Source organism: Equus caballus, chromosome 28 (genome assembly GCF_041296265.1).
Source record: "Equus caballus isolate H_3958 breed thoroughbred chromosome 28, TB-T2T, whole genome shotgun sequence".
In the NCBI taxonomy this organism is placed as follows: domain Eukaryota; kingdom Metazoa; phylum Chordata; class Mammalia; order Perissodactyla; family Equidae; genus Equus; species Equus caballus.
In genome coordinates, this window is record NC_091711.1 from 44,862,501 (window position 1) to 44,875,812 (window position 13,312).

A 13,312-nucleotide genomic window follows, 5' to 3' on the forward strand; every position below is an offset into this window, starting at 1 on the left:
GTCTGGTGGGCACAGCCCTGAGTAAGCAGTCCCTCTGCAATCACCCGGAAAGCCAGGGTCCCTGTCGGGGAGCACCAATGCACTGAAGAGAGAGCCTGGAGGCAGACCTGGGGCTGAGGCGTTAGCAAGCTTCTGTGAGCCTGTTTCCTCAACTGTAGAGTGGGAATCATAGAGGCCCACGGCAGGGCAGCTGGGACGCCCAGAGACACAGCACTGGCTGTGCTAAAGGGAGCTCTCTGAGTACAGCACTGTCCCAAGTGTGGGACATGCATTCATTCATCCAGTCCTCACAAACAATCCTATCATTATCCCCATTTTAGAGGTGAGGTAGCTGAGGCACAGAGAGGCACAGTAACTTGCCCAACATCCCGCAGTAAAGTGCAGGGCTGGAATTCAGGCCCAGACAACCTGCCTGCAGAGCTCCTTCCATGATATGATATAGCTATGATACAGCTGCAGCAGAGGACACTGGGCTGGCCCTGGATCGGAGCTCCGCAGAGGCTTGTCCCTGCCCCACTGCTCCAAGAGGGCCCTCCTATGGGGGAAAGCAACCGGCGACCCAGGTCAGGGCCCCAAAAGCCAGCCTCCCCATCTACAGCAGGAGCCTGCAGAGGGACTTGGGAGCAGGGCTTCGCAGCCTTTGTGGATGCTGGCAATTTGCCACCTCCACCCCAGGGAGGGAAAGCCCCCTCCCCCCCACCCACGCCTCAGGAGTCCCGAGTGGGCTCACAGAGTCTCTCTCTCTCTCTCTCTTCCAATCATACGGCTAACATTAAGTTTTTGTAAGGCAGAGATTTAAAGTGGTTTTCTTCCCCCTGCCTCTTTATTTATCAGTACGAGAGCATGTTACTTCCAACTACTTCTAAATTTTGTGAACCTGCAAGTTCCTGGTAGAAGTTGTAGACCAAAACGCACAGGTCCAAAGTAGCAATTCTAGAGATGAACACAAAAAAATCCTTCAAGGAAGGTGACTGGTCTGAGCTTTAAAGGGAAACAGTGAGACAGCACCCCCTGCCCTCCCAATGAAGCAACGTCAGACCCACACCTGCAAGGGCAAGAAGGAAAGAAAGAAATCCAGAAGGAAATAAAAGCTGCATTAAGGATAAAATCACAAAAGCTAAGTCTGGAATTTACTATACCAACCACTTCACTCAGTTTTCATAAAAGGAGACACACTGTAGCACTCCAATAATCCAATGACATTTTTTCCCCATGACTAACGTGTGGCCAGGACTACCTCTCTGGCCTCACTGCAAGGCCCTGTGTCTGTGGGACTCTGGGGCAAGGACCAGCTCTGGGCTCCAGTGACCAGCCCCAGCTCTAAGAAGCAGAAGAAGCTCAACGGGGCAACATGCACTTGCCCAATCCAGAATAAAGTCTGGGTCAAGGGCTGCTAAGGAATTCTTCCTCATGGTCAGTTACCAAAGGTCCAGTCCTGAAATAAAGTAGCCCCACTCCATGCCACCCAGCCAAGTGGGGGCAGCTGAGCAGAGATTTCTCAGGAAATAAAACAGGAAGTGTGGACAGGACAAAGAGAAGCTGAGAGCACATGCCTCTGGGGCTTGGTGGTTACCAACTCAGCTTGGCTGAGAAGACTAAGGATGCCTTGGGGTTTCCATTCAGCCCTGCCAGAGTCTTCACCACACACACAACCAACAGCTTGGCCAGTTGCCTAGGCAACAGCCAACCTAGACATGTTTAGGCATCTGTGGAAACCAGGGCAAAGTACAATTTCCATACTTGTGATAAAAATACAGATTGCCAAGCACAGAGCAAAGCATTACTCTAAAATTTGAGTTTACTGACAGAATAAACAGGGGCGAGGAGGAGAAGCAGGAAGTTAGGCAGCACCTCACTGAGCCAGCGAAGTTAGACCAGCCCTACAGTGCTGGCACCTAAAATCTACTTGTGCCTAGGAAAAAAACCTCTTACTATGCTTCTGTGTTGTTGGTGATTATTTCCTTTTATTTCTACCTTAGTATGTAGTAATGTCTTTTGTTTTGTTTTGTTATAAACATCAGCCTTTCTTAGCTAGGATAAGAGGAACCAAGAAAAGACCGTTGTGATCCACCCACAGTGAGGCCAGAGAACTAAAGGGGAAGCAGCCCCCTGCCCCCAGGGTGGGTGACAGCAGGAAGCCAGGGAGAGAGCCTAAGGGTGAGAGCTGAGGCCACCACTGGTCCCCACCTGGAGTTCCTCCTTGTCCCTGTTAAGCACATTTTCCTTTGCAGACCCTGGAAAATGAGCCACCAGGAAAACAGGACTCCTCTCAGTCTCAGGGCGGTTACCTAAGGGACAGTGAAAGGTGAAAAAGTAAGGCAGCCCACAGAGAAGGACACAGTGACTTCAGGACAGAAAAACAAACAGGTAAACAAACAGAACAAGGAGAGTAAGCACCATCACCATAAACCTCCCACTGTGTTCTCTGAGATGTCTGTCTCTAGCAATGAGCAGAGCTGGGAACATCTGCAAGAGCAGCATCTAGAAGTTGCAGGGGGAACGTGAAGGACCTTGAGATCCCTCAGGCTGTCCTGATGTGTGAACGATACCAGCAGAAACAACCTTGCATAGTCCTTCCCAATATGCATATTGGAAGTGAGGAAAAGAAAACAAGAAGGAGTTCAAAGAGAGACTGGTTCAGAGTATCACGATGACTGAGCTGATGAAGGAATGCAACCACGAATACTCACGACCTTGGGAACGTAGAATGTTAGCTCAGGTGATTAATAAATAAAGTAGTAAGGACTTTTTCAAAGACTGTTTCTTGCTAATGAAAGTAAAGCATCTAATTCAAGTAAAATGATATCCAGAAACTTAGGAAGGAAATGTGACTCATTTAAGAAAACCTCACAAAAGTTTCTTATCTCACAGATAGTTGGAAGTTCTAAAGGCCAAGGCATCTTAAAGAGAAAGAATCCCTCAATATCTTCACCCTTAAATATCAGAAAAATAAGCCCACAAGCAACAGAGGAAGCGTTCATAACACTCTAAGATGTTCATATCCTTTAATCCAGGATTTCTATTTCTGGAAATTTATCCGCAGGAACTAACTAGATGAATGAAAAAAGAAAAATGAAACCGTAAACTGCAAATTCATGTACAATAGCAAAAAAAGTGGAAATAACCTAAAATGTCCAGAATTAGGGGAATGTTTTAATCTCATTACATCAACAGGATTACGCAATCGTTAAACGTCCTTTTAAAGACAGTGGCAAAACACGGAAAATATTTGATAAAATATTTAAGTGAAAGTGAATACAATCGTAACAGCATAGATTAGTGACAAGGAGACAGGCATATGTGGTCAATGAAGGCTTCGAAGCCTCTCCTGTTCACAGCCTGAATGACCTTGGACCAAGCACCTGATCTCACTCCCTGCAGGGCCTCACGTTCAAACTAGTAACCTGGGAGGTAGACAGAGGCAAGGGCCCTCTCCCGCCTCTTCCGAAGCTTGAACAAAGTAGGCAGCTAGTAGGCAGCAGCTACTGCTTCTAAGATACATAAAACCCTACACATGTGGAAGGTAAGGTACAAAGAGAGTTCTTTATCCAGAAAATTCTATCTTCTATGTTGTAGGTTCAATATTTTAAAAACCAGAAAGCAAAAAAAAAGTTTTTGGGGCCGGCCCTGTGGCCAAGCGGTTACATTTGCCCGCTCCGCTTCGGCAGCCCCAGGTTTCACCGGTTCAGATCCTGGGCATGGACATGGCACCGCTCAACAGGCCATGCTGAGGCAGCGTCCCACATGCCACAACTAGAAGGACCCGAAACTAGAACATACAAATATTACTGGGGGGGCTTTGGGAAGAAGAAGAAGAAGAAGAAAATAGAAGATGGGCAACAGATGTTAGCTCAGGTACCAATCTTTAAAAAATAAAAATAAAAAAGGCTTTTGACACAAAAATGACAATTATCACAAGAATAAAAACAAACATCTGCTCCAGTTTAACTGCACAAATGCACAAATGATCTTCACTTGATATCAAAATGTCAACAAAATGTGACGATCTTTCACAATTTTACAAGCGTAGCACAAAACGAATGCTCTCCAGAACTATAATTTCTTCTCCCCTGATTAACTACTTTTTAACACCATATGACACCTTTTACAAGGCAGGTGGTAGGAGGGGAGGCAAGAGCAGCCCTAAGCCAGGAGCTCTGGAACCCCAGTGCAGGCTTCCCCCTCTCGGGCCAGGAGCGGGACAGTGGCAGCGGCTGCACAGGTGGACCGGCTGCCACCACCCTGACAACACGCCCAGCAGCTGCGCTGCTCAGAATCTTCTCCATTTCTGCCCTTATCTCCCTGCTGCATAACTTACCGCAAATTTGCAGGTTACCTTAACAAAGTTAGTTACAGGCACAGACTCTGTCTTAAAGACCACATAACTTGCCTCTTTTCTGTGTTTCTGAGATGTGGGGAAGCGAGGTTAACTTTAAAAGATTATTTTCATATTTCAGGGTGAGTGACTCAGAATCCACTTATTCAAGGCAGCAAGATAAGCAAAACGAATGTGGCTTCAGAGTTAGGCTGAGGGTCAGCTCTGCTGGTGCCCCCTGAAGGTTACTTCATCTCTCAGAGCTTCAGTCTACTCATGTGTAAAGTGGAGTCATGCTATCCTGCTGCAAGAATTAAATGAAGAGGAATGTAAAGCTTCTTGTATGGACCCTCAGAAACCCCAGAACCTGGAGGCCTGTCCCAGACGGAGACCCCCCGCCCCTGATCTGCCCCCACCCTCGCCAGCCTCCTCCTTGGCATCTGCCCAGCCTCCTTAGCTGATGATCCCTTCACTGGTGCAGAGGTCACAACTGCTCCCTTAATTAAAACATCATTATGTCCAAGCTAAACAGTGGCCAGGCAGGCCAGTTCCATCCTCCAGCTAATCAGTCAGCTACAAAATCCACAAATAGCAGGCATGGAGGTCCATGCGGGGAGCAGAGCCTGCTCTGTGGTTTTTCTGAAGACCACAACTCACAGACTTGGCACACTAGGTTGGCGACAACATAATTGGGTACAATGGAATACAAATACAGTTTAAAATATGACCATGTTCACAAACTATGGTTTGGGAATCATTTTATAATAATAAAATTTCACTTAATTCAACAGGAAACTTCAAAACACTAGCCACAGTTTATTCTATATGTTAAAGACGGCCTGCAGGCTCCAGCAGAGGCCCCCCTAACCAGGCTCCCTGGGAGCCTGGCCTTGGACTGAGGCCTGTGTGGGGTCCTGGCTGGCCAGCCTCAGGCAAAACCACTGACCCAACCCTCCAGTTGCCCCCCAAGCCTCCAGTTGTCCCATTTTCTCCTCAAACAATGCAGAGGGGAGCAAACCAACAAGGCTGCCCTGAAAACAAAATGAGGGCTATGGGAAAGTTCTTGGTAAACTGCAAATGCCTACACAAGCAAGCTGTTTTTATACATATTTAAATTATAAAGTTATTACTCAAATATTAATTCTAAAAATAAAAGGGCAATGGTACAGTTTGGAAAACAAGGAGAAACTTTCCATAATTCTAGCGCCTTAACTATTGTTGCTGTATATATTATTTTAATAATATTTTACACGTGATGAGTGTACATATAGCTTTACAATTTGCTTTTTCAAGTCTTTATATTTTTCATCACTTAAGTTGGAGCTATCATCACCATCCCACACTCTCCCTTCCAATTCAGAGTCACTAAGTCTAGTCACAGCAAGACCCCCCATCCCAGGGCCAGGCTTTCTATAACCTGTAACACTCAACTCAATCACAAACTCACCAGGCCAGAAGGGAGCAAGGCCTCTACATGGCAGGGCTGCCCTCAAAACCCAAAGAGGATAAGACCACCCTTAGGCCTTCACCTCAACAAAGGGGACAGAAACAGAGAAACTTAGAGGTGGTGAGAAGAGACAAGCCTTGTGAGTGCCAGGACGGGAGGATTCCACGTAGGGCCAGAGGCCTCACCCACGTCAACAACCCCAGCAGCATCCCTGTGACCCCACGTCACCCAGCAAAGGTCCAAGGTCCACTTTGGCTGGAGAAAAGGATAACATTTTATTTAATAATAGGAGGACGGCCCCGTGGCCGAGTGGTTAAGTTCGTGCGCTCTGCTTCGGCGGCCCAGGGTTTCGCCGGTTCGGATCCTGGGCGTGCACATGGCACCACTCATCAGGCCATGCTGAGGCGGCATCCCACATGCCACAACCAGAAGGACCCACAACTAAAAATACACAACTATGTACCGGGGGGCTTTGGGGAGAAGAAGAAAAATAAAATCTTTATTTAATAATAATCCTTTTAGAGGGTTTTCAATCAAATTGAATAACATAACATGAATTTGGGCACTTTAAAGGCATATTTTGTTTAATTAACAAATTCACTTAAGTAGACATTGCACTTTGAGCAATACCAAAGTTACTGAGCCAGCACCATGGGCCAGGAACAGCTGCTGGGCTTCTGGGGCCCATTACCTCACAGAGCCTTTCCTCAGGGGTATGAGGAGTGGGCTGTCAGTATCCCGGTTTGTGAAATGTTGAAGTATTTGGCCAGGGAAGGCCAAACAGTTACCTAGTGGTGGAGCTGGAACTCAAATATAGAGCAGTGTGACTCTGAAGCCACGTTACCTCCTACGCCTTACTGCAACTTTATCTTTTTTCTGCAGGAGCTGGCAGTAAGTTACACACCAACTGCATGGATGTGTGATCATAAACCATATGGAAAGGGAAGCAGAACCCAGGCAGCCACTGCATATCAACCAAAAATGCAAATACAGGCAAAGAAACTGAGTCAAGACTGACACCCGTCTCACTCTGGAAGCCCCCCTCATGAGAGAGTAAAGTCACTGCTTCCTAGGAATGTCGATGGTAACGCTTGAGCCTCCGGGAACACAGGTGACCTTTGTTAAAATGAGCCACCTGGATCATCCCTCCCCAGGTCTGCATCCCTGACTTCTCAACTGACGTCTGGCTCCTGCACAGAGCTTCAACCTCCCATGTCTACTACCCTGAAACAGCTTCCCGCTGAATCCAATCTCCAGGAGGAGGTCCAAACCCGAGCTTGGCATGCAAGGCAGGTCACTCAACCTGAAGCCTGCCCACCCAGCCTTCCCTCCCTTCACCCTCAGCGGCACCTTCTCACACCAAGCCACTTGCACCCCCACGTTCTTTACAGATCCACACCTCTGCCTGGGACTCTCCTTCCAGTCATCGCCACCTGGAAAGCACCTGTAGATCTGGAAAAACCACTCCAAAGTCACCTCCCCGAAGGTCAGCTCTCTGCAGTGTCCTGAGGGCAGTCAGATCCACCCTCTTCTGTCTCCCTCTCCTTTGTACACGCTCCTATCTGCTACTGTCACAATGAAACGAGATTGCTTCTAGGCCTGCCTCCTGACTGAGCTGCCTCTAAGAGTATGAGTGACCTTAATCTCGGGATCCCAGAGCTGCACACGCAGTGGCCAGCATGGCCCCCTGAGACCCACCCACGCACACTCTCTCCAAACACTCTCAGCCCTGAGGAGACCGAAGTTAAAATAGAAAGCAGGTACTTCCACACAGCAGCCTAATGGAGTTCTCCAGCTCACTATTGACAACCCTGCCACTCTATCAATATTTAAGTCACAGATGGGAAGCCACTGGAAGAGAACAGCCAACCTACAGACAAAAGTTCCCTGGTCAGAGTAAGTGCTCAGAAATATCCGGCAGAGCTAAGGAAGGAGGCATTACGGCAGGTGACGTGGTTAACTGGACCCAGTCCCTGATGGTGGCAACAGCCTGGAGTTTACACTTCATCATGGCCTTGCCCTGACAGCCTCGCTTCCTGGCCAGGCTTCTACTTTTGGCGACTTTCTACTGCTTAACGTTCAGAATTCAGTGACTGCCTTTAGCTTCCACCAATTCCCTTCTCTGGTGAGCAATTCACTCAGGGAAGCCGACACATGACATCAGGCTTTATGTTCAGCATCAGTGAGGGTGTACATCCTCATCCTCACAGATATCCTAAAGAAATGCATTGTGAAATGAACAAACTCCCTTCCCGTGCCTGGAGAGGGAATGATGGTGGCCTGTCTCCTTACAGGCATCAGGTGTAACATCACAGGAGAACACACACACACAACATTTGAGTGATACCTCCTGTATACCTTCCTATACCTCCATGTCTTATTATTCAAAACATCTTTATGATGATGATTCTTTTTTTTTTTTTAAGATTTTATTTTTTCCTTTTTTTCCCCAAAGCCCCCCAGTACATAGCTGTGTATTTTTAGTTGTGGGTCCTTCTAGCTGTGGCATGTGGGACATGGCCTCAGCATGGCCTGATGAGCAGTGCCATGTCCGCGCCCAGGACTCGAACTGGCAAAACCCTGGGCCGCCAAAGAGGAGCGCATGAACCCAACCCCTGGGCCATGGGGCCGGCCCGACGATTCTTTTCATCAGTAATAACCCACCTAACTTCCGTGAGGCTTTAAAGTTTAGTCTTCTTTTGCATACATGAGCTCTTTATGTAGCTAAGACTCTGTACTGAAAAAAAAAAACCAATCCCTAAAATATTCGGAATCTGGTCAGAAGGCCACAAGAAGCCACTGTTGGACAGTCATGGTCCTTGGCACAAACCACACCCAACTCTCAAACTCACTCAGTGGCTCTGGGCCCAGGGAGGGGCCCCCCAGGCTGCAGAGAACATCTCATCTGTGAGGACATATTTGGATGGAAGAAGTCAAACATTTGGAATTTTCATTTACCATTTATTTCACAAGTTTCTCAAGTGCTAAGCAATTGAGAAGCAATCATTTCAAAGTACTCTTTAGTTGATAAACATTAAACAAGTCTGCTCAAAACACCCAAGTCCTACGAATGTGTCCCTGTGAAAAATATGGCAAGGAAAAAATAACAAAAACAAAATAAGTAATCTTTTGACAGTCAGGCAGAAAGGTGTTCTGTGATCTGAATTCGGGGGGGGGGGGGAGTCCTTTCAGCAGATGAACAAATAGTTTCCTCTGCAAGTGACACATTCTACACAGTTTACACTGCCGAACATAACTTGCAGTGACAACCACGAAGGAAGCAAAACCTAAGGGGAAAATCCCAAGCTGGCAACCAGGAGCCCTGGTTCTGCTCCCAGGACAGGCCTCTGGCTGGGTGCTCCTACCAAAGGGGTGGCGAGGCCTGGTACTCCTTTCTTCATCATAAAGAAGAATATCCATTGCCACCCACACCACTCAGAAATGTTGGGAAGACAAAAAATGAGAAGTGAAAATGCTTTAGAATGTGGCCTCTATTAAAACAAGTCATCATTATTATTAGCTCAAAGATGACCAGGAAAATAGGATTACAGAATATCAGAAGTGAGAGGGAGCTTAGGGATGGGCTGAGCCAGGAGTTCCTAATCTGGGTCCAGGCCTGTGAAACTGTCCACAAGTGTGCTTTCTGGGAAGGAGTCCATAGTCTTTATCAAAAGGTTAAGAACCTTTAAGCCACTCATTTTATAAATATGAAAACAGAGATCCGAAGATATGTGATTGTCCTAGGCCTCAGGGTCAGTCAGGAAAAGGGTGGACACAACTAAGCGCTCCTAGCCCCCATCCACGCTCCTCCCACTCTACCATCCCACATTCTAGGGAGGAAAAGTCACATAAATCTCATATAGCCATAGAGTATGTTACACAAGCCACCACGTGGTTGCTAAAGTTATAGCAAAGTTTCTATCCTTATTTTTCCTTCTTAGGTCTTCTTGCTGAGGTCTTTGCTGATCGAGACAGAATTTTATTTATTTCTATACTTTCATCTCTTGTCTAGTTCAGTGCTTGGTGCCAGGAAACATTAAAATGATTTTTTAACATCGAAAATAAAAAAGATTTTATTCTGGAAGACAAGAAAATAAGACTACACAGTGCTCTGTTTCATTAAGCAAACAGGTGAACATGCAGTCATGGGAATAAACGCAAGTCAATATATAACTTAAGAAAGAAGTTTTTGTTGTTTTGTGTGTTTTTAATCAAAATACCAAAACTTGTGCTCTTAGATGGACGTTGTCTTTCAAATAGTTACCTCTGGAACTACACATATGCCAAGAATGTTGCATTACACAGAATACTTTGAGAAATCTTCTTTTAAGACTATCTCCAGTCAGCAGAGCACAATCATCTGAACACTGGAAATCTGAAGGAGTTCCTACACAACTATCCCAGGAACCACTGCAACCCCTCAGGAGTCAGGTTTCAGGCACTGACTATGCCTTGAGGTATGTGAAGGACACTGCCAGGGCCATAAAGAAAGGCCTCTACCTGTGGAATGTGAACTGACTTTGTGCTAAGGCATTGCTGCACTGCCTTCAGGTATGCAGCTACAGCTCCAAACAATCTAATCGGAAAAAAACTGAGCCAGCACGATGGCTCATGTGAACATAGTCATTACCCCCTAATCTACTGCTACAAAGCCACCATTACAATCTGATGGCAGATAAGGCAGGCCCGACTCAGCTGGAAGGTTCCAGTGAGGGTGGCCAGAGAACACTCGGTAAATGCTACCCCATCTCTAAAGACAAGGCACCACGACTATCATTAAGGAATCTGTGCAATCTTTTTGATATTCCATAACATCCTGGAATCAACTGATGACCCTGTCAGAAGCAGGAAGCCTGAGCATCACGCCCTTAACTCGGTCTGCACGGCCTTCCAAGTGAATAGAGAAGAAATGAAAAGGTTAATTAAAGACAAATGCCCCTCACTCCCACCCCAGAAGTGGTGTGGCCATCAGAAAGACGGACTGGGTGTCCAGGACTGGGAAAAGCCAACTTCAGTTCTCGGCAGCAGGCGATGTTCAAAACCCAGATGTTGTTTTTTTACATATGCATACTTTTATTTAAATATTATGACTTCTTATGCATTTGAGACTTAAAGTTCCACTTAAGACTTAAAGTTCTTAGCACGAGCTAAGAATGCCATTTCCATTCAAATGAGTTTTTATTCTTCTCCAAAAAAGTGAAGAGTGCAGACCTAATCACTCATCTACTCCTCTGTGTTATGTTACTTTCCCAAGTAATAAATATCATCAGCCTAATGGCCAGTTAAAGCTTCGAGACAATTGTCAAAAGAAAAACACACCACGGAAAAGGTTTTGATGTAATGGCCTTGTATCTTAACTAGCATAACCTCACCAAGGAGATCGCCAAACTCTAGAATTAACTTCAAATGCACGCAGATGAGAGTTTCCCGCGTGAATCAAGAGAAACCCAAGCTGCACTGGCTCCCACTAAATGCCTCTATGAGCAGGCTGCAGGCAGGCTAGTGAACCAAGCAGAATAAGAACTTTCAGGCCAGAACCAGAGGGTGGCATTCAACAGCGTCCACCTGGTTGGTTCCCTTGCCCTGGGCTACAACCCGGCAATCCTAGGAGGGTTCAAACAGAGCTTCAGCATGGTGGGCTAACTGCAGAGGAGGGACAGGAAGCTATGAGCTCATGTCCGCAGCTCAGGTTTAAATTCTTTGAGCTGCTCTCTTAATTTTCATCAGGACAGCCAGGGAGTGTTTGGTAAACAGGGTAATGAGTAGCTGTAGAGACTCTGAGCAGTCTACCCTCGTTAACCACAAAAACACAGGACAGTGAGGAGGAGAGAAGACAAGACCCAAGAATAGCGTACACACCCCACCTGAAGGCCACCTTCACCCAACCAGCGAGCAGCACTCTGTGGGACCGAAGCAGACAGCACGACTTGCTACCCTGACCAGGTCCATCCGAAAAGAAAATCGACCTTCTCTGGTGGAGCCGAAACCCAATGAACCACTGAAACTGAGTAGAAATCTCTGCCTCTCCAAACCCGGGCCTCTCCAGATGCCCCAGCAGGTTCAGAAACCCCAGAGGAGGAGGCAGGGCGCTCACGTTCCCTAGAATCGATGACAGTCTGGGAAAACTCCGAGGGGCAAACACCCGCAGCCTCTCCTGCCTGTCCCCCCAGCCCTAGGACCTGCTCACAAGGAAGGGCTTTGCCACCCCCCGCGCCCCCACACAGAGCCAGGAGAGGGACAGAGCGTGGGAAGGAAGGAAACCGAGGCCGGTCATCAAAGCGCCCCAGATGAGCGCGTCCGCGTGTGTCCTGCCGGCCCCCGCCGCCCCTCCCCTCCACGCCACCCCGGACCCAGCCCTGCCCTCCAGCCGGCGCTCGGCAGCCACACCTCTGCCCGGCGCAGCGGCCCGGCCCCGGGCGCCTCTGCGCCCTCGGCTTCCTCTCCAGCCGAGCCCCGCGCCGCCCGAGTCTCTCCCGAACTCGCCCACCGCCCCGCCGGCCGCAGCCCCGTGACCCCGCGGGCCGCGCCGCGCTCCTCCCTCCAGCCGGCCCCCGCCCCAGCGCGCGGCCGCGCCGCCAGAGCCCCCGCCCGGCCCGCGCCCCCGGCCCCGCCCGCCCGCCCGCCCCGCTGCCCTCGGACCCCCGACGCCCTCCCCGGCGCCCGCCGCCGCCCCAGAGCACAGCCCGCCCGAGACCGGGACAGGAAGTTCGCGCTGCCCGGGCTGCCCTCGGCGCGCAGCGCGGCCGCCTGACAGGGCGCGGGCCCGCCGCCCTCCAGCGCCCCCGCGGCCGCCCGCGCGCCCAACCGCCGCGCCCCGCCCCTCACCTCGGCCGCCGCTCGCCTCCCGACGCGCCGCGCACCCGCTCCGGCCGCAACGGCGTGTCCAGCCCCGGCTCCGGCTCCGGCTCCGGCTCCTGCTCCGGCCCGGCTCCCGCCCTCGCTCCGGCCGCGCTGCCCTGCCCCGCCCCGCCGCGCCGCGGCCGCTGCTGCCGCCAGCCCCGAGCGCACCGCCCCCGCCTCGCCTACTGCGCTCGTCCCATTGGCTGCTGGGCGCCGGGCCCCGCCCCACGGCCCCTTGGACGCCCCTGATTGGCCTAGAGGGCGAGGAGGTGTCTCGCCCCCTAGCGCGCAAAAGAGACCTCCCCCGCGCGCCATTGGCGGCTTCCTCTGTCAATCAAAGGGGGAGCGCCTACTTAACCGGCTGAGAGGGCGGCTGGGGTCGCTCTCCGGGGGTCGCTTCGAGGCGGGGGTTCTTGGGCTTCGCTCTCTGGGGCGGAGTTCTGCGGCTTCGGGGGCTCTCAGGGGTAGGGGATGCGATAGGGCTGCACCGCGCCTGTGGGAGTTCAGAGCAGGTAGTCTTTCTGAAAGTTTCCTCTCCTAGGGCGCTCAGAGAAGCCAATGTCATCCGGGCTTCCTCAGATTCAGCCACAGGAGCAATTCCACCTGAGCCGGCTTAGTTTAAGCAGGGCAGAGCGGGGTGTGTGTGCGTGTGTCCGGGGGCGCCGGGGACTGCGTATGGATGGCAGGGCGCCACGCATTGGCCACACGTT

General features: G+C 49.8%; 1 protein-coding gene across 4 annotated transcripts in view; it reads right to left on the reverse strand.

Moving 5' to 3' along the window:
* PACSIN2 (protein kinase C and casein kinase substrate in neurons 2) overlaps positions 1–12,730 on the reverse strand; it is a 136,385-nt gene extending 123,655 nt beyond the window's left edge. For 2 of the 4 annotated variants that reach the window (XM_023631025.2, XM_023631023.2), the window contains exon 1: positions 12,588–12,730. The gene's annotated coding sequence lies outside the window, so the exon portion shown is untranslated. The remainder of the gene's footprint in view (positions 1–12,587) is intronic. The other 2 variants (XM_070253782.1, XM_070253780.1) reach the window with 1 other exon arrangement.
* Positions 12,731–13,312: the final 582 nt, after the last annotated feature.